This window comes from Ictidomys tridecemlineatus, chromosome 16 (assembly GCF_052094955.1).
Source record: "Ictidomys tridecemlineatus isolate mIctTri1 chromosome 16, mIctTri1.hap1, whole genome shotgun sequence".
Lineage (NCBI taxonomy): Eukaryota > Metazoa > Chordata > Mammalia > Rodentia > Sciuridae > Ictidomys > Ictidomys tridecemlineatus.
The window spans coordinates 33,021,786-33,048,494 of record NC_135492.1 but is presented as its reverse complement, the minus strand read 5'-3'; the positions used below and the strand labels follow the sequence as shown (position 1 = coordinate 33,048,494).

Here is a 26,709-nt window from a genome sequence, read left to right as displayed (position 1 = left end):
TTATGCATCTGGAAGAGCATAGTGAAGCCCAGGCATGCCTCTGTGTTTGTTTTGTGCAATACCTGGACATCTATACAGCTTTCTTGCCTGTGCAATATCTCCTTTGCTTAATCGGGTTCCCTGACCAATTGTCGGACGTATGCGGTTTTCATCAGGGTTGGGGAGAATGGTATTCAGGAACATCCCCCTGGAAAAAAAAAAGAGAAACAAACCACACCTACGTCACCAAATTAAAACTCCTAACAAACATCAGGCTGTTTTTTCCCCCATACTCAATTTTAATCATAGGGGAGATATGCCAGTTTGAGTTTTATGCAGTATGAGGCTTTCAAAGTACTTTCATCAAGGTAGGACAAAAAGATTCATGTTAAATGTGTGTGCCTCACGTTCAATGATAACATCCACTTTTTCCTTAGAAATGTACATCATATGTTTGTAATAATCTGAAATACTTTTTAGTCTCCAACTAGACTTTTATTTGGGTCTCCCACACAGATTACCAGGTTGAAAAACAATTCTTCCTCATTAAATAATAAAAATAGCAACCTCCAAAAAATAATTGAAGCTACTGAAATTGTAAGAGTTAAATGAAAAGTTAATTTTTTTAGTTAAACTACTAATTTAACCTAAAGAACTGAGAAGTTCAGTATTATTATAGCATATGTTACAAGAACAAGGAAAAACAGGGTGCTGAGATTTAGATAAGACCATGCAAAACAAAAATATTGTAATTTTGCATATGTAAATATACATATACACACACATATATATATAATATAAATTTTTTCACTATGAAATAAATAAGCAAAAATAGCTTGATCAATGTCCTAATAAGGCTAAACTACAGATAATGAGTTATTTTGGACTCAAGGTTGTGGTAGGAGAATTGCTATTTTTCTTAATATGCATCATTTAATATTCTGGCTACACTGCACTAAAGTTGTATTCTAATTTTGCAATATATATCAAACATTTATAACTCAAAAAGAAGTAGTAAGCTTAAAAGTCAAAACAGACTGAGAGACTATTCCAAAGAGTTGAGAAGTATGGAGTCTGTGTATATGGAATAAAAAAAGGTGGAAAAACTGTACATAAATTTAAGAAATAGAATCATAAAATATCTTTCAAATTAAGATAACCAATAGGACGTTCCTTCAACAGAACAACATTTTCAGGTCTATTTAATTCTCCCATTAGGAGATATTTACTAAGCACTGTTTTAGGTCTGGATTTATACATCAAATAAAACATACAGAAAGTCACACCTTCATGATTCTAACAGACTAATGTCGGGAGAATGGCATTAAACAAGATATTCATAATTGAGGTAGTGATAGTGCTAGGGAGAAAATATAAAGGTAAAATTTTGGATATTGATTGTGCAGATATGATAGCTGGCTTTTTAAGAGGATGATTGAAAAAAAACTTATTTGGGATTTGACGTTTTAACCAAACATACAAGAAGTGAAGGTCAGAGCTATATGTGTAACTGAGAGTAAAGTGTTCCCCAAGAGAAAGAACAAGAAACACAATAGCTTGGAGATGAGAGGATCTTGAAAGTTTGAGCACCAGCCAGAGAATTTAACTCTTACCTGGAGGACAACTGTTAATCTTGGAAAGTTGGAGAAAGTTGGTAAACAGAAGAGTAACATGATCTCTGAGTAATTTAAGGCTAACTTCTCTAGTTTTTAATAAAAGAAAGAGTGATGAACATTATATTTAACTTGAATAACTCAAATAAGGACAGTGGAACTCTAAAACCAGATCCAAGCATCTACAGAATCCTATGTGTATACCACCTGAGATGTGGGTGAAGATTAATGATTTGTGGAAACTGATCATTAAAAGTGAGAGTTTGCATATAGTTGTAAGATTCTCCACTGGAGAGGACACTGCAAAGGAAATGAAAGGCTAAAGTACCAGGTAGTATTAAAAAAAGCTATTTCTAAATTAATAAAGTGCTACAATATATGAAGTCCTTCCATACTGATGTCACTATTTTCTATTTCAAAACTAAATTTATAATATTTGAAAACTTTTAATATTTTCCAGCTTTCAAAAAAAGATTCCATTTTAAATGGTCAATGATATTTTGGAGGTGAAAATATTTCATATCTTTGTAATACTTTTATGAAATATTTTATTGAAAAATGAGAGTTTTCCAGTGTGAAAACATCTATGTTACAAAATATCCATGGGCATTAAAGCCTCATTCTGCCTAAAGAAGTAATTATTCAAAAAGAGGTTAAGTGATTTATTCTTGTGTTCTTTCTTTGTCATCATCAAGAAGTTAAAAATTCTATTCCCTACATCCTGGCCATTGAGCAAGACAGACTTTTCATGGATCATCTCAGTGAAATCCTATTAACAGGCCTGAGTCACATCCAGTTGGGAGTATGCTAACTAAGCTCCATTATTCATTCACTTTAGCTACAATTAAAGAGAAAAATAGACATGTTTTTAAATAAAATTTTGCGAAATATCATAACTCTCTTTTTAGTGAAAAATTAGAATTTTCCAGTGTGCAAACATCTACATTACAAAATATCCATGAACATTAAAACCTCATGAGTCCATCCCTGTTTCTCCCAGATCTGCTATTGATCTACACTCATGAAAACAATTGAAAGTTTTATTGACTCTTTTCAGAATCTACAAGCGTTATGAACAGAAGAAATTATAAAACTTTATATGTTTACATCTGCAGAATGAAGAACAAAAATTCTGTGATCATCTCAGTTGATATAAAAACAAAAAAAAGCATTTGTGAAGATTCTACATGACAAAGTATTTATCATGATGAGATTCTTTTCATGATACTCAATAAACTAAAAATAGAAGGAATTTATCTCAACATAACACAAGCCACATGAGAAAAGCCTAGAGTTAATATCATATTCAATGGTGGAAAACAAGCTCTTCCACTAAGATCAGGAACAAGACAAGGATACCTATCCTCTGTCACCTCTTCTGTTCAACACAGTACTAGAAGTCTTAGCCAGAGAAAGAAGAAAATGAAAGTGAGAGACAGAGAGAGGTAAGGAGGAGGATGAAAGGAAGGAAGGAAGGAAGGAAGGAAGGAAGGAAGGAAGGAAGGAAGGAAAGAGAAAGGGAGGGAGAAAAGAAGAATATAAATAGAATGCATGCCAAATTGGAAAAGTAAAAATTATATCTGTTTACAGATGCCATGTTCTTATGTGTAAAACCATAAATACTCTACAAAAACTGTTAGAACTAATAATGAAACAAAGATACAAATCAATATAAGAAAGGCATTTCTGTGGAGTAACACAGAACAATCACAAAAGAAATTAAGTAGAAAAGTTCTCCTTATAATAGCATTAAAAAATGTCTGAGAAATAAAACTAACCAAAGAAATGAAAGCTAAAAAAAACCAATGTGGTAAGAAATTAAAGAAGAGGGGCTAGGGCTCAAGTGGTAGGGCGCTCGCCTAGCATTTGTAAGGTTCAATTCTCAGCACCACATAAAAATAAAATATTGTGTCCACCTAAAAATTAAAAAATAAATATTTAAAAAAAGAAATTAAAGAAGACACATAAAATAGAAATATTCTTTGTTCACATATCATATTACCCAGTCTACAATCCATATCAAAATCCCAAAGAGATTTTTTTTTGCAGAATTAAAAAAAAACACTTTATAAATTATGTATAACCTCAATAGAAAATAAAAAGCTGAAATAATTTTAAGAAAAGAAATAAACTTGAAGAACTCATACTTTGACTTTTGAGAAATGATTTCAAAACATATTATAAAGCTATAGCAACCAAAATATGTGGTACTGGCATAATTGCAGAGCTACGGACCAATGAAATAACAAGGGCCAGAAATAAACTTCATATATAAAGTCAAATTATCTTTAACATGAGTGCCATAACCATACTCATTTGGGCAAAGACAGTTTTTTTTTAAACAAATGGTGTCACAAATCTGAATATCCACAAGAATGAAGTTTTGAAACAGAATCATAGGTCAAAGCTAGTTGTCATACCATACAAAGATAGGTTGGTGGTGACTGAAAGCAGGCAGCAAGAACAGAGTAGTTTTGGGGGGGAAATGCAATGTAATATCAAAGTAGTACAGACTAAGAGAATATGCTAATATGCTACATATGGTAATCCTTAGTAAAGATTCATTCTATGAAGGACAGAGGAGATAAATTTCTTTCACTTCCTCTTCTCTAAAGCATTAAATCCCAGGTTCATTCTAAATAATATAATTCAACAGCCTGAGAACGGTGTCTTGGATGAACTGGGATGTAACAATCAACTTCTTACATATTTACATGTAAAAATGAATTTCAAGCATTGACCTAAAAATAAAATTTTAGGGTTAATTTCAGGCCAAATTTCTGGATACATATCTACAAAAACTTAAATTCAAATTCAGGAATGAACAGTTAGTATCTGGATAGTTATCACATTTGCACAAAAATAAATATTATATATCTTCAGAAGGTAATGACTTTTAAATCTATGAATGTTAAATATAGTCAACTCTCAAATTTTTGACATTCAGACTTTTTTAAAAGATTTATTTTTTCTTTTTTTGGTACTGAGGATTGAACCCAGGGGCACTTAACTACTGAGTCACATCTCCAGCACTTTTTATGTTTTATTCATAGCATTCAGCATTCAGGGCATCATTAAGTTCCTGAACTAGCTTTGAACTCATGATCCTCCTGCATCAGTCTCTCAAGGATTTGCTAGGATTATAAGAATGTGCCACCTTGCCCAGATAAAGATAATTTTAAAATGTTTTCATGTATTAAGGGGTCATTAACATGTATTTTACTTTTTACCAAGAAATTTGTTTTTAGAGCATAGGAATACATTTGAATATTTTTCTCTTTTTCCTAATCTCGTTTTTAAAAATAGATGCTAATGAAATGTGACATTGACATAAGTGGGCAAGAAGAATGAATGGAAATGGGCAGGAAGGTTAGTGTAAAATTGATGTCAATGGGAAGAAGGGATGAAGGAGGTTAGTGCTTAAATTCTTCCAGATCCTTACCTGGGAACTATTTGCTTGATGGCATCATCTTTAGAGTAAAATAGATCAAAACCCAAATGTATTATCTCTTTAAAAACAGCATTCAATTACTAATGAAATAAATTTAAGGTTAGCAATTGATGAACTGTAATTGTCAACTTCGTGGAAGTAAAATATCTTCTTAACCACCTTCTTTGAGAATCCATCTAATAATATCAATTTTTGACCATAAATGGTACTTGAGTACTAAAAATGAAAATCTACATTACAAAACACTCTTTTTAGAGAATATAATTCAAACTCAACAATAAAGTAACCTGTTGCTTTAGAAATGCCTGAATTTCATTAAGCAATGCTTTGCCAATTTAATGTGCTGATTAGTTTGGTAATGGTTTTAATTGCCCTTTCTTTTATAATTTATGAATATAAAATTGTTCGAATCATTTTAAAACAATCACTTTAAATTTATACATTGGATAGGTAATGTAAAATATCTTTTAAATGAATGCCTGCTATTAGCTATGAATGTTAACCATTATTTTTCTACTTTCTTTCTGACAGGAGGCAGCGATATTGGAAGATGGTCTGGTTCTAATGTCAAACATAGCTTTGTGAGAGGCCACATGGAGAAAGGGATTAAAAGTCAAAAGTTATAACCTGAGACTCCAACCTTGAGAAGGTGTTCCTGGCATAGTGCATGATACTGTCAAAATCGTATCTTTCACCAAGGGAGTTTACTTCTCCAGGCTCCATCTTCAGAAAATTGTACTCTTGACCTATGAATCAGGGATAAACAAAAGCCTTTTAACTAAAAGAACATAAGAGCGCTTCTTAGACCTGCATCTGCTTTTGACTAAATGACTGATCTTTTTGCTGATTGTATTTACATACCAACTCCCAGGTGTGTGCAAAAATCATTTGCACTCCGATATCATATTAAAAGAGCAAGTTGCAAAAGAACTGAATTTGAACAATGGGTTCAGTTCTGCAGAAAGGAAATTACCAGAAGCATATTTTGGGTTTGTTTTCTGTGTATACTTGTTAACACCACATAATATTTGTTTCTTTAAAATCATACTGCTTCTCTGGATAGAGTAGAAGTGATTGTAAAGTTATGCTTTTATTTAATGCGTTTCCCATAATTTTCTCATGACTATGTTTGCCAGGACCCACAAAAATTATCTGACTATTTGCTTTAGATCCTTTCTAAGAAACGCTGTGGGAAGATACAAAAACAATATTAGTATAAACACAACTCTGAGGTTATAGCTACATGACTTCATCATTGGTGATAAAACAATAGCCAATCTACTTTCATTCAAAAATAAAAGAAGGTTCCCCTTGAGAAAAAGATGTTTCTACTTTGACAGCTTTTGAATCAAGAATAATATGCTTCAGAACTTTTTTTTTTCCTTTGCACATCTGCTATCTTAACTTCAGGACATCTTCAATTTTAAGAGATTTTCGACTGCCTGTCTGTACCTTTTTAGGCAACATTTTTTTCCTGAAATTTGAAAAAAAAAGAGTTAAATACATGGGTCTACATCAATAGTTCCCAAACCAAAGAATTTCTTTCAAGAGAGTTTACATTTCAATGATTCCCTTTTCACTGTTAAATCAGTCAAAGATGATGCAAGTCATGTTATTTATGTAATTTGCAAAGCTTTGAAACATTTTATTTAAAGGTGAAGTACTGGAATTGCAAATTCATATAGGGCTGGGAATGAAATGATCATACCATTATTATAACTAGGTTTTTAGTCCCCTGTCATATTTCTATTAAACATAAAAATATTAAATAAAAAGTTTTCCAAAAGGCAGTAAAGAAATCTAGTGATTTCACAATATAACATCTCTCTTACATGATGATGAAACCAATACTCATTTGAGCATTAGGGATGAAGGAAACAACTTGGATCCATAGAACCCTGTTCTAGGCTAAAGTGTTTTAGTGCATCTTCGAATTAATTAACACCATAAAAAATTTTAAATTAATTATCTAGCCTATATAGTGAAATATATCTTTGAATGAATTCACACCATAAAAAATTTTAAATTAATTATCTAGCCTATATAGTGAAATATATATTCAACAAATATCTGATATATCTATGTGTGTTAGAAAATATTCTTAAAAATTATCCTGAATTTTCATTCAAATTCTTGTCTTCCTAAGGAATTTTCAGCATGTTATAGCATATCCCATTCTAGAGGGAATTTTCAAAAAGCTATAGACCAGATTTTGTGACCCATCAACAAGATTTCAATTTAGAACACAATATGAGAATAGATTCTCTAGCTAAAGCAAAATTTCATAAATTTTCTGAAAGTGAAACATAACCAAATTCAGAAATGCATTTCCCTGCATATATCTTATAACTTAAACATGTGAAACAGAGGGGTTTGCTAGTTAAAAAGAACATAGCCACATACAATCCAAACAAAAGAAAATTAGACTTGTTTCTTGAAAGAAGGGGAGAATCAGTGATAGAAACAGGGTGACCCACACTTAACAATTAAAATAAATGGTAGCTTCTTTCTTGAACGTATCTCCTAATGTAAATTTGATCCTCATACCAATTTACCTCTTAATCATAGTCACCAATTCTGCATGTAAATATGAAACCAGCATTTGTTTTTATTACCCAGAGCTCTTGGGAAACACCTGATCTTAAGTTTCTGAGTTAGGGAAACTCATAATTTGTTGATAACTAATCTCTAACATGAATGCTTTCAGACTGGTACAGTAGTTCTGATACAGGAGTTCCAATTACTTAAGAAATCTCTGGAAATATATTTTATTTTCAATTGACCTGAATGTTTAGTCAAAAAAGTATTTGATCAAAATTTTCCTACTACTATGTCAGGTATTAAGGTATCATAATCTATATCTTAATAATACCTATACATTTTTCCCTGTTTAGGTAATATTTATGTTGCATCAGAAACCCTCTTAATGGTAAAATCATTTTTGAAAGTTATGTACTTTATAAGAGTATTTGGGGGATTCCACATAATATTTGGCAAATAGAAGAAAATAGCAGTGATTAATAGAAAGCTTCTCATTTCCTTGATAGTTGAATTAATTTTCAGAAATATTGTTTCCTCTTAAGTTTTTCTCTCAATGACATAAAGCATAAAGATGAACTTTGATGGATGGTTCAAGCCAGGGCTTCTATTTGGGGGGAGTATAAATTTTCTTTGCTTCTCTTTAATATCCAGCTCTACAGATCACTTTGTCATTCTTGAATTGTTTTCCTCATTTGGCTTCTGGAACATCATATTCCACTGATTTTTTCTTTTACCTCTTAGAGGACACCTTTGGTCTTCTGGTGGACACTCTTCTAAAGGTTGCTCAAATCTTGTTGCTTTTCATTTTCTATGCTCCACTTTTTTCTTCTTCTTCCTCAGTTTTTCCCTAGACGGTCAAATCCACTACAAAATGTTTATCTTCAGATACATACTAAAGTCCAAACTCGCCTTTCCTTTGTCTAGTAAAGGAGGATCAATTCAAAGGGTCTTTGAATTGAGGGATGTGTTAAATGGAATCAGTATTTTTTATTTCTTTTTCTCAGAACCAAGCCTCTTCACCAGTGTTCCTTTCTTCAATTGATGATACCACAATTCATTGTGTTGTCTGAAGATAAAGCTTTTGCAGATCTTTCCTTATGTTCCTCTTAAAACATTTTAAGACTCTCTTCTTCCTCTTGCCCTGTCCTACCCTAATTGAGAACACAGCCACCTCTCAAACCTCTAATAGGTTTCCCTCACTTGAGGCTCATCTTTCCCCCACCCCCAATTAATGTTTTTTACAGGTTACAGAATTCCTCTTTTAAAAATCTTAACTTTCTCTGTTTATAACCCTTCACTTGTTCCCCAGTAACTACAGGATACAATCTAAATTTCTTAGATTCACAGAAAAGATTCTCCACCCTCCCTAGGTAGTTGTGAACTAACTCTCACTCATAGTTCAACATGCCACCACAACAGTTAAGTGAAAAAGATCATGTATTTTCAGCCTACAAATTTGACCACTTTTCTGGTCCACCTGCAATAAATATTCATACTTTATTTCTAAATTTCATATTTGTGTGTGACATCTCTCTGGATTTGCCAATGCACATTTGTTACAACTTGCTTCTTTTCTGCAGTATTCTCAATGTGACAGGTACTTTTCTTATTCACTTGAAATCATTTGTGTAGATACAAAGTTTTATGTTTTCCATGACAGTACCTTTCAGTGTCTAATAGTGCCTCAGCATTAACTGGTACCAAATATATAATGAGCAAATAAAGAAAGCAACTCTAAATTATAGAAAATGATAAGAATTTTAACATTGATAACTTAAAATTGCCCATGAACAAGAAAGTAAGCTCACATTTTTATTTTACTTTTGCTAAAAGTGCACACTACCTTATAAAATAATTCCAAACAACAGATTTTTTTGGGAGGGGGTGTGGTAGAGATGGAAATGTACTTACTGATCTTTGCAAATGTGAAAGCTAAGTAAAAAGTTTTACAATGATGCAACTATTATATACCAACTCTTAAAAGAAAATTAAAATTTAATTATAAATTATATTTCAACTACTAAAAATATTCTTAATAGTCTGTCTTTGACAAAGTCAAGTTTAAGAGAAAAATCTCAAAGAAACTATGTAGACTATCCTGTAAATGACTCATTTCACTGGAATTTTCTTCAGAAATTATACATGATAAATGTAGATTCCTGTGGTTACTGTGCATGTCATGGCAAACCCTGGGCTCTTTCTAAGTCCTATAATATAAATTATAGATCTAAGCACAAAAACAGTTCAAATAAAATAATCATTTAATAATATTAGTATATTGTTCAACAACTCACACCTATTCTTGAAAAAGTACAGACGTTTAGAAAGAAAACAGACCTTAAGAAACAAACAAAGCCTAGAAAATGCAGGAAATCAGTCTCTAAAAAGAAATTAAAAATATAAAACCAACAAGAGTGATTTTTAATAAAATAACATATTGACTCTGCCACATAATTTACACTGTTTACAAAACATAATAATTTTACACACCCTAAAATCTCTCACCTGGCTGAATGTTTTCTCTTATTATGGTTATGTGGTTGTCTCGATCTGGTCATGTGTGTTCATGCCAAAAGCCCATCATGTGGCCCAGTTCATGAACAATGATCCCAAACTTATCACAGTGCTTTCCAATAGAGATTGTCTGGGGTCCATTTCCCCTCCAACCTACATAGGAGAAGCATCTATAATAAAGTAGAAAGTGGAGATGTTGGTGGAAGAGAAAAATAGATAAATTACAATATGGTGGAACTTTTGTGAAGAGTTGTGTTGAACCATAGCACAGTGGTACATGCCTGTGATCCCAGTGATTCTGCAGGCTGAGGTAGGAGGATCGCAGGCCAGCCTCAGCAATAACCAGGCTGTGTCTCAAAATAAAAAATAAAAATCATTGGAGACGTGACTCAGCAGTTGGGCACCCCTGGGTTCAATCACCAGTATAAATAAATGAATAAATAAATAAATAAATAAATAAATAAATAAATAAATAAATAACCTAAGGAACCAGGATGTGGTATCTCATTTGACACTCTATCTGCAGTGCCCAGGCTCCAAGCTGAAATTTAAATTTTTGTTCATTATAACACCAAGCCTATAGTATTCTCTTATAGCATCCTGAATTGTCTGCAAAATCTGATAAAAAAAAAACCACTAACAATAGTTAATCGTTCAAAGAAGTATTAGATTTCTGTGATTTCTGTCTATTGTTCAGACTAACATTTGAGTGTGATTTTTTTTAATCTCACTGTCTAAAAGAATCTCCTGGATTATCAGGAAAAAAATGTGAAACACCCAGAAATACCTTCCTGCAAATCTTCATTGAATTATTGATATTTATATATTTATAAATGTATATACATAGAAGGTTTTTCTATCCAAAATAGAATTTCTATTTATTCATTTAAATGTGTGTGTGTGCACACATGTATGTATGAGTGCATAACAGTCTGGAAGTCTCTTATCCACACACTCTATAAATAATAAATACATTGGACACCCTTTAAAACAAATTTTAGGTGATATAACAATAGTAGCTATAATTATAAATGCAAATAAAATCATATCTAAAACTTTGATAATCAGGTTTGAATTGAAATAGCTTGTCTATAGCATGTTTCTCCTAAACAGCATTAGAGAGCACTAAATAATTGGTCTTGAGTAGTTGGGAACTGCAGTGCACTAGACATTGTCAAACACCTCTCTGATTTATTAAATTAAAAGAAAAATTGTCAAAAATTAATTGCACAAAGGAGTAAAAAGAATTTTACTCTTTTAATTTTCCAGGGTAAGTATATTAGATGGTGCTTTTGATTTTGCACAAATATAAATTCCTGTGTCAGTCTCTTTCTTACCCAAATTATTTCTGTAGGTTTTTAACTTATTTATTCATTTACTTATTTATTTGTTCATTCATTCTAATTAGGTTTTTAGTGTCTACATATTTTAACTGAGTTAGATGAACTCATTAGTACTCATTATGTGTAAATCTAGTATAGCAGTAAATTAAGCCTAATAAATAAGTAAGTAATAGAAAAGAGAAAATTGGTGGGGAAGGTGAAAATCTGAATTGTCTTTTTGCCTTGAGAATTTTCTTTAATATTTTAATCCATATATACTTATTACATACTCAAATATTTATTACATACCTAATAAGTAATAGATATGGAGATACAATTTTTGTGCAAATATTATAGAGATTAAAACTGAAATATTTGATACCTTAAGGCAGTATTATTGAAACTGAAATATCTGGTGATTATATAACCACTAAATTACTCACATTGAGTCATTTCTGCTGGTTATAGTCAGAGAAGACAGCACTTTGCAAAACAAATTCTGGGAGACAGTAAAGCAACTTGGTCAATTTATTTAATCCTAAAACACCCTTTTAGCATAATTTTACCCATGGCAATTTCCTATAATAAGATGGGATTTCATAATGGAAAGGAAAAATAGATTTCACACTGCCTTATTCATGAGTTATTATTTTACAGTGGTCCTGTGAAACAAGAAAAATGTAGTGCTTTTATCCCTGACTAACAAGAGCTCTTAGGGACAAAGAATTCTACATTCAGATTAACTAAATATGTACTTAGACAAATATTAGGCATGGAATGATAGGGTAACATGCAATTTAGAAAAATGTGATTTAATCATACCCAAACATTATCTTAGTTTCTAATGTAATCCAGGTTTGAAGGCATTTTCTTCAATATGGCTCTCAAATTTTTACTTCTAATTTGTGTGCCACTTTTACGACTTGACCATCCTGTGGTCTATCTGGTACCTCAAGAAATGCTTTCAACACCCATAGGAAACTTTCACCTCTCTCTAATCATAGGGAATAATCGAAGTATACTATTCCCTATTTTCACCTTGGTTTGGCAGATCAAAACACTTTCCTTTAAGATAATCCTTTGGGACATTTCAACATTAAAAGGTTGGAATGCCTTCTACCTTTTCATCAGCTATATTTCCAATTTTTTTTAGTTTAATCATTACATTTTTTAATAACTCCTTTCTTCATCCTTCCTTCCTCTCTTTTATTCTTGTTTTCTATGATAAACTCCTATAAAAGGCCACTAAAATTTAAGTGCCCACCATTAGAATGGGGTAGTAATCAGGACAAGAACCTTCATCTCTTCGCTTCACTGATTTATCACAAGGATTTAAAGCAGGGCTAGTCCAGAGATAGCACTATTTGTCCAATACCAGGCTCAAATAGTCACCCAACTTTCTTAATGTCTGCATTTGTAGAATAATAAATGTTTCAATTTATTGTGTTCCTAGTTTTTTTCTCCAAGAAACCCGATCTATCTTCTCACCTACCCATCTCAGTTAAAGGGAGCTCCAACCTTCCAGAGGCTCAGGCTGAGTAATGCCAGGATTTCTGAATCCTCCCTTTGTCCTCCAACAGTCAATCCTGTTGGCTCTACCTTCAGCCTATATCCATAATCAATCATCTTGTCATTGTCTCCCTTGTTAACACCCCAGTCCAACCATGGAATCTCACATGGAGTGTTGAAATCATTTACTAACTGATGATTCTCTCTGTTCTAGCCTTCCTTCAGCAGTTTTCTTAGCACCAAGATTCTTCTAAAACATCAAATCTGCAATAGCTCTGCGGTAAATTGTGTCAATGGTTTAAAATATCCATTACCGTTCTCTAACAGATGATTATATTTCCCTACCCCACTAATGCTAGGTTTGGTCATGTGGTTTGCTCTGGACAATGTCACAGAAGCCCAAATTGTTTGTGTAATTTCTGGGGAGAGTCTTTTAAGAGCCAACACATGGTTGACCATACTGTCTCTATTGCATCTGCTGGAGGGAGAACAATGGGCAGAAAGACTGGATGCGAGAGTAACACTGCTGTAACGCAGCCACAGCTAAGCCATCGTGGGCAAATAAATAAAAGTCTGTTGGTCCAGGCCTCTGAGATTGAGGGATCCTTGTTTACCGTAGTATAAATTTGCTAATCTGACTAAAACAGGTTCTTTTAAATCTTTACAAAGTACAAGAAGATCCTAAACTATTTCCGCACACAAATCTCTTACCACACAGAGCTCATCTCTTACAACCAGCCCTCCTGTCACTCCATCGACTCCAGTCATGCTTACTTCCTTACTCTGCCTTGAAAATGCAGAAAAGCTCTTGCTTATCATTCCTCCTCAAGAACTCAGTTCTCCCAGATACCCAGTTGCCTCTTTACCCTAAGATTTTCAAGTTAACCTGTAGTTAATGGTATGTTTTATATTTCACTTATTTCATTCCTTCATCTCTGCATCTCCACTCTAGAATGTAAGCTCTATGAGCACATAGGACTCTCCGTCTGACACTCCTGTTATCTCCAGCCCCTAGAACAGAGCCTGGCATATGGTAGAACACAGTAGCTATTTCTTTAAAGAGAAGATCTCAGATGTGCAGGAGGGAGCTAAGGTTGATTCATCCCACAGCCTCTCTCTCCAATTTTCCATTCATGTGATTCTATTTATTACCTAATAACCTTCTGAGACATTCTTCTTCCTGCTTCAGTTAGCTCATCTCTGGTGTTTGCAAATAAGAATCTTGACTATCACACCCCCCAAACTGCCTATCTACGTCCTCCTCAGAGAGAATGCCTTATATTCAATGTTAACATCCCAACACATACTATGGAGGTAACACAACATGGGAATTCAATATGTATATCATAAATTAACTTCTTCACTAATCTGAATAACCAAATACCACAGCATTTATTTATTTAGTGCAACAGCTTTGACGACATAAAAGACCCAATATGAAATCCAATGAGAGTGTTAAGTGTTTGACATACACATATCTTATTCTCATTGGCCCTAAACACTTTGTACAACACCAACTTCCAAACTCCTTAATAATTGAAATGATTTTTTATGAGATTTAAAGATAGCAACACCATTTCGAAAGAATGATAAAACCATCAGTCATGGTGGCCCACACTGTAATCCCAGTAACACAGCTCAGGAGGCTGAGGCGGGAGGATCATGAGCTGGGTCAAAGTAAGCCTCAGCAACTTAGTGAGCTGGGTAGGTGGCATATGCCTATAATCCTTAGTGGCTCAGGAGGCTGAGATAGGAGGATCACAAGTTCAAAAGCAGCCTTATCAACTTAGGCCCTAAGAAAGTCAGAAAGACCTGTCTCTAATATTTTATATATATTATAGCTAGGGATTTGGCTCAGTGGTTAAATGCCCCTGGATTCAATCCCTGGTATAATACTACTACTACTACTACTACTACTAATAATAATAATAATAATAATAATAATAAATAATACTGCGATTCATTTCCACACTGCTGTAAAAATATCTATTAAAATATAGCACAGCATTTTCACAATTTACAGAAGCCTTTTTGAGGTTTGTTTTATTAGTGCATTATAGTTATACATAATATTAGAGTTCATTTTAATTAATTATATAAGCATGGGACACATTATTTTTGAGACAGTAGTTGTTATCTTGCAAGAAGCAAATCTGGAAAACACTACTGTGGGAGGGAATATCTAAGACACTCAGAAAATGTAGAATCTTGCTCTGACCAATACGTTTAGAAAATAATTCTAGTTTGGCAGCAAATTGATGAGGTAAGACATAAGAATAGCCCAAGCATGGGATGCTGAAGATGTGAGCAAACCAGGGCACTAATGTGGGACGAGGTGAAAATAGATTTCAGAGGAAGCATACCAGAAGCACAAGTATGCTCAAGTTCTGAACTTGGGTGAGTGGATATCAGCAATGCCAATGTTAGAAAGTGGTGTGGTGGAGGTAGGAACCCACTTGCCCTACAGGCACAAAATTCTGTGGTCCTAGAATATATTCATTTAATATATAATATTTTCTTATGTAAAACTCAGACTTTCTCATGGCCAAAGTTCTATGCAATATTAATAAAGAAATCCTACTTGTGGAGTTTATTTTTTTTTCCATCTAAACTTCAATCATTCCCTGGTTCTACTTACCCACAAGACCTATAGGTGAATACAATGTAACTCTCTTCATCACTTCTTTCAATGGATGTCACACAGGTGTGCTTTTCCCAGTGCCTCAAGGCCTGCTTGAACATGGCTCTCTGGCTGCCTGGAAAAAAATGGCACGACTTTAATACAATGGTGTCCACTCCAGGGAGGAGTGCTTTGTGCTGGCTCCTCCGTCCTGTGCTAGGCCGGCAATTCAGAATGCCACTGTTATCACTAAACAAAGAGTACTAGCTTATAGCACCCCAGATGAGTCATTATTAAGAATCAACACTCACTTTATAATCAGAAGGTCAAGGCTCTCTATCTCTACAAATATGTGTGTACAAGGCTCTATAGATGGTGTATATATTCTTCCTGTCAGTTGAAGAGAGATCAGCTTCCAGATTTAATAGACACATTTGAGGCTCAATTCAAAAACCAGAACATTTCTTTAGATTCTTAGGGTAAAGATATTCTTTTCCAAGTTTCAGAGATATTCTAAGCTAGTAACTTAGGTTAAGGGAGTGTTTTTCCAAGTTTGATTGAATACTATAGTTGCTATATTCCTATTCTATAAAAATGCACACTTAATGTGCATGGTAATTGTTTTTCTTTATTAAAACAGTCACTCTGGGAATATCTTACCAGTAAAGTTGCCTCCTATAACATAAGGAATAACATCTCCAGGCCATATTCTTTCAGTTCATGATGTAGCAGCTCTGGGAACTCGATTTTTCTCATTTTGCCCTGAGAATTTTAGAGGTACTTTTCCCTTAACTGTGGTGTTTTGCTCCAAGCCTGCAGTGACATTTAAAACATTCTGTGAAACAGAAGTCCTCTGTCAGGGAATCATTTACCTCTTAAAGGACAAAAGTTGAAATGTCTTATTTACATATTTGAATAAATATGCCTGAAGTCAAAATTCATTTTTAAAAAACTTTAGTTATCTTACATAGCTTAGAAAGGCACTAAAATATTTAAGTATTTCATATCCAAATACTATTTCTTAATGCTCTATAAATGAATTTTGAAGAATTTTCATACAACTGTATACAGTAGGTAGAATTTACACAGGCATATAAGCCATAGAAAAATGGTTTTATATTTTCTATTTTACTAACTCACTATCAATTCTCCCCAAAATAATAAAATATATATTGTTTAATAAAGTTATGTGGTATTCAAGAGTCTTCTTATTCTGGCTAAATCCCTCATACTTTAAATCAAAATTAATATTCTATAATATGGTCTAAATTATGAATATTACACTATATTGATAATCAACACAATAACATAAAGACAGATGTGGTCTTGACTCCTGGGAACACTCAGCCATCTCCATTCCAGTTTCCCCTGAATTCTTCTCCACGTATCAGCATGACTCAGAGGTAAGTACCTCAAGAGTAGGCTCATATAAAATGCATTCTCCCTGGAGCAGCTTCCAAGTCTAGTCTGACTTTTCTTGGTGGCCTTTTGTAATATTTTCAGTTACTGTCTTGTTTCTCATAAATTTACATGATTTTTTTATATTCATCTATCATTGTTGATACAAATGCTTTTTCACTGGAATATGTTTTGACACAACAAGTATTAAATGCATATGTCTCCCTGTACCTATGTCTGTCCTGGGGCAAAGCATCTTTGCTTAGGAAAATTATTACTTGAAAGCACTTCAAAAATTTAATTATTAATCCATCAATTTAAGAGATGTTAGAAAATAAGCATGAATGAAGGATTTTTAAAAAAACTAAAATCCAAAAAGAGCATTTAATGACTTCAATAAATATTTACTAATTATAAAACCAGAAAGTAGTTTCTTTGAATGTCTTAAATGTATGCTTCATGATCAAAAACACATTACCTTTTTAATGTAAGAAATTAGTTTGTCAATTTAAGCGACTTATTTGAAAATAAATTGATATGATATTTTTCCATTTGATTAAAATTGATATAGCTTCTTGATTTATTAAAATATCTTGCTGTGATACTCAAATGACTGGAAATAAGTATAAACAAAATAAATACCTAATACATTTAAAATAGAAACTTAAAATAAGTTAAAAGAACATTTCAAATTTTTCAAATTAAATTCTAAAATCCTTGTATCATATATTGGCTAACAAAATTAAATAAAGAAAGAACTCTTTCTCAGCATATATTCTTTACAAGCTTCAGGTCATAATGGCACACTGATTTTAATTAACCAAACTTCTATGAGTATAATATTTACTGTACATCAAGTCAAGCGTCTGCAACTTTAAACATTGATATACCAGAGCCAATTCTTCTTATCCTGTCTATGAGTTGATAGAGGGCCCCTCATTTCTTTGACATATCATGGTCACAAAGTCCACCTTAAAGAATACCAGAAAACACTTGAGTTACACTCAATGTATTTTCAAGTTCTCACAAATAAACAATAGTAATATGCTACACTAGTTTTCTCTGGACATCCTTTTTTTGATCTTAACGTGTTGGAGTTATGAATATCCATGAATCCTTGTGTAAGGTAAAAATTCTACAGCAACAAATGTTGCTAACTAAAAATAAAGGATGTGTGGGGCATTTAGAGAGCAATCTGAATCATGACTTTATTTGGACAACATGACAATTCATTCATCTATTGATAATTTGAAGAGTTTTTCTTCACTGTGACCATGACATCACATAATGTTATATGTAATAACAACAGCAAGTTGTTCTGCTCTACTGATTGTATTTCAGCTATTTCCTCTATGGAAACTGGATATTTTTATATCCAGTAGCACAAGTTTTGCTCCAAAGTCTTGATAATTTTTGAAAACTTTTTAATATATTTTATAATATATTCAACTAAATTTTTTAAAAATGTCATTTTAAGAAAATCAAGTTTCTCCAATTAATTTTATTTTGGAATAAATTTGGAATTAGAAGAAAATAACAAGAACCTAAATGGTGTTCAATTGAAAAATGCACTCCATTACTTTATGTAATTTATAAAATTTATGAAAACAGATCTAAAGAATATTAAAGTTCAAAAGGAAGAGGAGAGAAGAGAACTAAGAAAATATGTCTTTAATAAAAATTACTGACAAAGACTTTAAAAGATAGGTTTCTGTCCTAAATCAGAAAGCACAGCTTTTGAGAAAAAATCTCCTTCCAGGGCTTTTAGAAAATGCAGCCCTCAATTTTGTCCCCTATATCCCCTAATCTCCTTGAATTTTAACAGACAAATTAAAAAAGAGGTATCACTGAGCAAACAATCAATAAAACACGTATCAACATCAGAACATATTCAGGTGAATTTGGACCACTGAGCATCTATGGTTCATAAAGGCTGAAATTGAAAGGCTGAAACTCATGAAGTCAACAAACTATGCCAAGACTTTGGACAATTTCCTTCCAATATCAATATGCCTTTGAAATTAGTTAATATTATAGGTTTGACTTTATTAACTTTCAAAAATCTTACATGTTTCAGGTTTTGCTTTGTAGTCTCATTTTCATTGAAGATTGGTAGAAAAAGAGAGAGGAATTGGTAGCATTCGTTCATGCAAAAAGTCCAAAGTTTTTATTAAACTGAAATAGCTCAGGAAATTTTAGATTGTTGTTGTTTTGTAGAAATAATTGTACATGAGGAAGCCTCAAATGTTAATAGAACACAGGACTCCTGGGTTTGAAATCCAGCTCTATTGTTATGTTGTGGGACATGGGGTGAGGCATATCTCTCTGAGCCTCTGTTTGTACTACAGCATCTCTGATGTCATATTTAACTACATAAATATATGCAATCTTTCCCATATCTGCAGGGAATTGGTTCCAGGACCTCCTATGGATACCAGAATCTGAGGATGCTCAGGTTCCTTATGTAAAACAGCATAGTGTTTGCATGGAATCTTCACACATTCTCTTTTATGCTTTAAATTCTTCCCGGACCACTTATATCTAATACAATGTAAATGACTTGTAAATAATTTTATACTGGATTTTTTTAGGGAATAATGACAAGAAGAAATCTGTACATGTTCAGTAAACACAATTCTTTTTTTGGGGTAGTTTACTATTTTGATCTGAAGTTCATTGTGCCTGGAGACATAGAACCTGTCCTGAAATTTCGAGTCTACATAGCAATGTTTGTTGTATACCTGGTGCTGACCCTGCTCCTTATGCTCCCCAAACTTGGAGACCTCTGTGTTTTCTCAAAGCAAAGCATGTTGGCTTAATGTAAATGATTAAACCCAGGACTTCTTTCCCTAAGAAATGCTGGATTTTGGTTTAATAGGTTTTCCCAAGCTTTATTGTTTTGCAACATTTCAAATCTTCAGAAAAGTTGCAGGCAAAGTATAATGAGGAGCTTGTATCTACCAATTGCTAACGTTTTGCCACATTTGCTCTCTGTTAATGTACTCCTTCCCTTGGTGTATAGGTATTGTTGAAACATTGGATAATTTATTGCAGGCATCCTGACACTTCATCCCTAAATACTGTAGCATATATTTCTTAAGAAAAAGGACATTCTTCTACATAGCCACAATATGACTACTTGGGAAATTTAACATTGATCCAATATTATTATCTGAAAATAAACTCTATATTAAAATTTTCACAATGGTTTCAACACAGTTCTTGTAGTTTTATTTATTTGTTTGCATTCCATGATATAACCAAGATTATCTGTTACATTCAATTTTCCTATTGTTTACCCTCCCTTGAGTTACAATTTTCTAGTCTTTTTTTTTATTTGTTCACTGTTATAGTATTAACATTTTTTTTAGAATTTGTACCAGTTTTCAGTATGTCCCTGAAGTTGAATTTGCCTGGCTGTCTCTTAATGATTAGATTCAGGTTAAATATTTTTGGAAGGAAGGGCTCAGGGGCAGAACACATGCTTAACATGCACAAAGCCCTGGGTATAATCTCCAGCATAATAAAATTTTTTGAAGAAATATCATATAGGTATTAATGTGTACTCAATGCATCATATCCAAATTTTTGTGCTGTTGTAATTGGTACAATATATTGGGTCATTTGATTAAGGCAGAACTCACCAAATGCCTGCAATGTTAAAGTACTATTTCTCCTTATAATTAATAAGAGATGTGAAGAGTGACACTTTGAGATTTTATTTGTCAAAGGTTCTGGCATCCATTATCAATGGTGATTGTAAGATTGCTATAGTTTAATTGCTTTCTACAAAAGTAATTGGGATAATCATTAGATCTCTTGCAAGCATGGGCTGGACCACAGAGAGACCCTGGAGTGTGTTTGTGTAATGGAAGTGCTAAAGCAAAGTGAGAAGATAAACTGACATGCTCTTCAAATTTTTAACAGTGTTAAGTGGAGGGCTTGGGGTACCTAATGAGAAGAATCTAAGAAAAGTAAACATTTGTTATGTGTTGAACAGAACAAACACAGTATACTGTTTTCTGTCTTTGCAGATAAGACCCAGAGCTTGAAAACAATAGGTTTATGCAATGCAAATAATGTATTAAAGTCTTTCTTTTTTAAATGGTGAGTTATAATTTCCCTTCTTTATTTCAGTTCCCCTTCTCCATTATATTTTTGGTTGTAATTTCATTTTGTAATTTCACTCTAATTCTGGTTGTAATTTCCCAAAATTCATATATTATTGATAGTAAACACAATTAGTAACCAACTGTGTCAGAAAGAAAAGTTTTCAAGAGACATTACTGATAGTGAAGATTTTAAGTGGATAAGGAACAGTAACAAATAATCCAAGTATATGTCTATTTTTATCTTGAATAATTTGTTTTCTTTGTGTTTCTCTGATTTATCAGAGTTCATTTACAACAAAAGCAAATTCTACACCAATGTGTGAACCAGCTTTTAAATAATAGGGAGAACATACCAAGTGTTGCAATAAAGAGAAAACATTCTGCAGAGAAGAGCAAAAGTAAATAATAATAGCAATAATCATGATGATGATAAAGAATGCTAATGAGCTTTGATAAAAGATCTTGTAAAGCTGAGGTAGTCTAATAATAGCACAGTAACCAGAACAGAGTGCATGGAAGGTGGATTGTGCAAATTACATTTTAAGTGGTGAGAATAACCTGGCATAGGAAACAAGGAAGAGAGATGTGAAAGGATAGATGGCATGTAATCAATAAAGAAGTCTTGGCAAAGGCATTTTTGCCTTGCAGAATCGCACTAACATATGTCTTCTTTTTGCTATCTTCATGTTTCTCTGATTTATCAGATGACTTGAACCCAAAGCAGGGAGAACAGTGTTTTACTATGATGCCAGTATTTTAGGAAAAAGAGCCAGAAATTTGAGAAGTAAACTTTTTTACAAATACAACGGTGTCTTTGTTGCTGCTGTTGTGCTTTGAGGATAACTGTATGATTGTTAATTATGAAAACACAAATGGTAGATACAATTTTTTTCCTAGAACAGGAGTGCTATGCCAGTAAAACATGTATAATGGGGATTACAAGATCAACAAAATGCATGATTTTATAAAGACTGAAGTTTACATGCAATATAGCCAAAACACACAAAAAAACCAGAATCGTCTCATGAATGAATATTATTATAGCCATGTTTTATTAGCTTTATTTAAAACTATCTGCAAGTTGAACAACCTTTTTGAGCCCTTTTTAGAAAACACTTTTGCAATTTGCTGGAGCAATGGATTCTTTTCTATTTTTCTTTGAGCTACAGTGGCTAATCTGATGTTGATCTTTTGGTAATTATGTCAGTTAATGTGTGCTGAGACTAATTTCATTTGTTGAAATGGATACAAGGTGAATATGTAATTAGAAGGTTGTCTCTTTAAGACCTTGCGTGCAATTTTCTAAGAGTAGCTGTCATATGGAAGAGGTTAAAATATAAATAATTTCTGATTGGTGAACAAACTAGTATCCAGTTTATTTCCTAACAATTGAAATTAAATTATAATTTCTTGCTGGGCTTGTTGGCATATATCTATTATTCTAGCTATTTGGGAAGCTGAGACAATAGGATCACAAGTTGGAGGCCAGCCTTGGCAATTTAGCAAGAGCCTGTCTCAATATAAGAGTAAAAGGGTGCCAATGTAACTCTGAGTTAAATTCCTATGGTCTCAAGGAAAAAGAAATAATTTTTTATCATTTCTCCTACCAATTAAAGATACTTTATAGGGTGACTCATCATTCTCACTCACCCAGGATGATTTTGATTTTAGTGATGAAATGTTCAGCACTCTGGGAAAACCATCAGTTATAAGCAAATGGGGACACTTGGTTACTACAATATACACACTTTACTCTTTAAAATAAAACATGATGCTTTATTTATTATCATATTAAATTTAGTATAAGAAGGAGCAATTTAAAAATAAATTTCTGGGGCTGGATTTGTGGCTCAGTGGTAGAGCGCTTGTCTAGCATGTGTGAGGCACTGTGTTCAATCCTCAGCACAACATAAAAATAAATAAAGAAAGGTATTGTGTCCAACTACAACTAAAAATAATACTTAAAAAATAGATAAATTTCCATTTATATTACCACTAAAACAAACCAAATTTACACATGCAGTTTTGTTTCTTCTACACTTTGTTCTGACAAATAATATACAATTTAACAACTGTAAAAATAATTGTAACCTGAAATCCCAGTGACTCCTGAATCTGAAAAAGTAGGATTAGAAGTTCGAGAGCAGCCTCAGCACACATGAAGTTTAAATATAAATAGTGAGACTCGGTCTCAAAATAAAAATGAATAAAAGAGCTGGGGTTATAATTCAGTGGTAAAGCACTCTGGGTTCAATCCCCAGTACCAAAATAACTCCAAAACAAACAAAAAAACAGAACAGTTGTAACCAGAGGTATTTACAATTATATTTATTAGTTAACAAGTACAGAGTTTCACAAAATCATAGCTTTAATAAATTCATTAAATTCTAACTTATTTTCATGTTATAAGTTACTTATCCTTCATTTTATGGCATTTATGTTGTTTTTTCAAGTTTTTCCCCAAAATATAATGTTACAAATGTTTTCGTGTGCATGAATATTCATTTTGTATACATGAAATTCCTCCTTCAAATTTGAACTTTCAGTAAAAACACAACATAGGATAGAATTGTGTTGACAACATATAAACATTTTTCTTTTCATTTTAAAAAGAAAGACTTTAATACATTTATTTGCATTGCATAAACCCATTGTTTTCAAGCTCTGGGTCTTATCTGCAAAGACAGAAAACAGTGTAATGTTCAACACATAACAAATATTTACTTTTCTTAGAATATATATTTTATATATATATCTATATATTTTTCTGCTAGCTTATCAATTATCCTTCTATGTAACCATTTCATGAAACTTCCTGGTAATATAAATCCATGGTAGGAGTTGGGCAATATATTTATCTGGATGTTTCAAACAACAAAGTATTTGCTTGTTTGATGATTTCAAGCCAGGATGATTTCATCACAGCTAAAAATATTTCCTTTTTTTGATCTTGCAAAACAATTAATAGCATTTGAAGATAGAAATGTGATCACTGGGTAGTCATTATTTCATAAAGAAACATCTACTGTGTTCCAAAATTGACAGAGGCATTAAGGAACTCAGGAATACCACAAACTCATTTTTAAGGACCACCTTGCCCCCACTTTTCACACTGGAGATTGAACCTATGGCTTCTCTACCACAGAGATACAACCCCAACCCTTTTTTAATTTTGAGATAGGGTCTTACCAAATTACACTGCCTCAGCCTCCAGAGTCACTAGGATTACAGGTGTGTGCCACCACACCTGAATGGCTAAGGAGCCCCTTTTAATACTAAGTCTTGAGTTTCCTTCCAACTTATTTTTAGAGTTTCTGAAGGAGAAGTGTGAAAATCTAAAGATTCAAGTCTTCATCTGTACTATAAAACATAGCAGCCTAAGTCTACAAAATCTAAACTCAAATACAGAAAGGATAAGTCTTGAAAATCAGTTTACATTCGTTGAGCATTCGGCATTGCCCACCCAGTCCTGTGACATTTTAGTCACAGAATGTATGTCTAATAACAAAATAAGAGAATAGTGTGGAAGTCCCATAACATCAGTATAAACAGAGGGGACCCTGTCTCCTTCTGCACTGTGCTATTTCTAACAAAAATTGTAAGCAATCTAAATTTCTATTGATCAGATAGAAATCAAATAATATGTTGTGGAATGTTCATGTGATGGAATTATTAGGCAACAGTGAAAAAAAATGCCCAGAAACTGTATGTATCAACAGTTCTGACAAATAAAACACTGACTGTAACAGCAAATTTTAAATAGACTGATCATGTATGTAGATTTAAAAAGGTGCAAAAGAATCCTATATATTGCTTAGGGATACTTCCATATGTATTAACAATATACAGAAATGCATGAAATGGTAAGTGTGAGATTCAGAGTAATGATATCCCCTGGGGATGGGAAAAGAAGATTTAAGGGGCCTGGGATTGCAGAAATTGGATAGGACTCTAGACAGGTACATAATAGGGGTCAGGTACTTTGGAAAGGTATATAGATAGTATTCTTCTGGTAGGTAGGTTTTTTTAATCAATTATCCTTCAATGTAATTATTTTGTAAATAATATAAGCCCTTTTAGAAATGGGAAAGTACATGATTTGTCATTATATTACTTCAAAATATTTAACAATACATTGAAATATACATAAGCCCACAAATTAAAGTGCCACATAAGTAGAAAAAGGGTGATAATTCTAAATGGAAATAGTAAGAATAAGCTTTCTGGATGAGTTGGCTTTGATAGGTGAATGGAAATTCATTAAATCTGGATGGCAGTAAAGGAGATTCTGGACTGATGGATCAGCATGGGCAAGGATATGGAGGTGTTCTGGAAAGAGTTAGCTTAGGATGCACTGAAAAATATATTCTGAAATAAAGGAGTTTGAGAGGTAACAGGAATCAGACCATGAAAGGCCTTGAACATGGCAGAAACAAACTAATTACTAAGTTTTGTGAATAGGAGGCTTGTAACTGGATCTGGACTAGAATTTAATATTTTTACTTATTATTATTGTTATTTGTGTGTGTGTTTTGCTGGGAACTGAACTAGGGCATGTCCCCAGTATCTAGTGTATTTTTTATGTAATTCCAGAGGGTGGATACTTTCTTTAACCAGAATGGTATCTTAGCTGGATCTGTTTTAGATCTATATTGCTCTTTAAAAATAAATATAAAAATCATAATTCATCAGGAGTCATCTATCAAATCCATTAAAAATTGACACTTGGGTTTAAAATCAGTAAAAAAAAAAAAAAAAAAAAAAAAAAAAAAAAAAAAACCTTGATCTTGGTTGCTTTAAAGAGTCATTTGAAGTTTTTTCATATGAACTTCCATCAATTTTCACATTTGATTAAGTCACATGGAATTTTGAATTGAAAACATGTCCTGAGAAGAAATGAAGACACAATTTTTTAAAACATAAGGGTTATTAAAATTTTCAGAACCACTTTTTTGCATGAGCATCATTTGGTCACCAGCAGGCATCTTTCATTGGCTTCATATGGCAGAGACTGAAGAATATGTTTGCAGGAGCGCTGCAAGGCCTCGCGCTACCAGATGCCCACTCCCTCTGCGGTGCCTGGTCACGCCCTGGCCCGGAGCGCCCTCCTCTGACCCCACGGGTCGCCAGGGGAAACGCCCTGGGGCTCCTCGGGCGGGTCAAGGAGCAAGTGCCCCAGGAAGGCGCGGGGTGCGCGCCGAGGGTCGCTCTGGATGCCGCTCCCCCCCCCGCCCCCCCCCGCGCGAGGCCCCCTCCGCTCGTCCCCCTTGCCCCCCCCCCCCCCATGCGCGGCACTCGCTACCTCCAGTGCGCTTGCCCTGGGCTCCCGCTGCCTGGCCCCAGCCGCCGCCGGCTGCACGGCCTGGACCTCTTGCGGCCGGGCAGTGAGTTTCCTGCGTGAGCAGCGTCTGGAGCATTCTCCCGCGCTGGGGCGGGCGAAGTTCCGCGCCCCGACTTTGTTGCGTCCTTTGCGGGCCCCCCGGCGGGTGCGGGCGGCGAGCATCTGAGTGGGGCCGAGGGACGCCGTACCGCGGGAGGGCTCCGTGTGAATTTTTTTGTGCGGCCACGATCGGGCGCGCGGGCGGCGAGCGCGGGGACCCCAGCGTGGCAGAGCCATGGATGGACCGGCTCCGGGTCTTGGACTCCGCAA

At 33.7% G+C, this 26,709-nt stretch overlaps 1 pseudogene; it reads right to left on the bottom strand.

Moving 5' to 3' along the window:
• On the bottom strand, positions 1-26,676 carry LOC144371296 (tolloid-like protein 1; annotated as a pseudogene).
• Between the last annotated feature and the right edge of the window lie 33 nt (positions 26,677-26,709).